Here is a 751-nt window from a genome sequence, read left to right as displayed (position 1 = left end):
GGACATTGATAGTTTAGCAGAATGGACAGACAGTCTGGATGATAGTAATTGACTGAAACAGGACATTGATAGTTTAGCAGAATGGACAGACAGTCAGGATGATAGTAATTGACTGAAACAGGACATTGATAGTTTAGCAGAATGGACAGACAGTCAGGATGATAGTAATTGACTGAAACAGGACATTGATAGTTTAGCAGAATGGACAGACAGTCAGGATGATAGTAATTGACTGAAACAGGACATGGATAGTTTAGCAGAATGGACAGACAGTCAGGATGATAGTAATTGACTGAAACAGGACATTGATAGTTTAGCAGAATGGACAGACAGTCAGGATGATAGTAATTGACTGAAACAGGACATTGATAGTTTAGCAGAATGGACAGACAGTCAGGATGATAGTAATTGACTGAAACAGGGCATGGATAGTTTAGCAGAATGGACAGACAGTCAGGATGATAGTAATTGACTGAAACAGGAAATGGATAGTTTAGCAGAATGGACAGACAGTCAGGATGATAGTAATTGACTGAAACAGGACATTGATAGGTTAGCAGAATGGACAGACTGTCAGGATGATAGTAATTGACTGAAACAGGACATGGATAGTTTAGCAGAATGGACAGACAGTCAGGATGATAGTAATTGACTGAAACAGGACATTGATAGTTTAGCAGAATGGACAGACAGTCAGGATGATAGTAATTGACTGAAACAGGACATGGATAGTTTAGCAGAATGGACAGAC

Source organism: Heterodontus francisci, unplaced genomic scaffold, assembly GCF_036365525.1.
Source record: "Heterodontus francisci isolate sHetFra1 unplaced genomic scaffold, sHetFra1.hap1 HAP1_SCAFFOLD_276, whole genome shotgun sequence".
NCBI lineage: Eukaryota > Metazoa > Chordata > Chondrichthyes > Heterodontiformes > Heterodontidae > Heterodontus > Heterodontus francisci.
The sequence above is the reverse complement of the archived record's forward strand: the minus strand, read 5'-3'. Positions refer to the sequence as shown.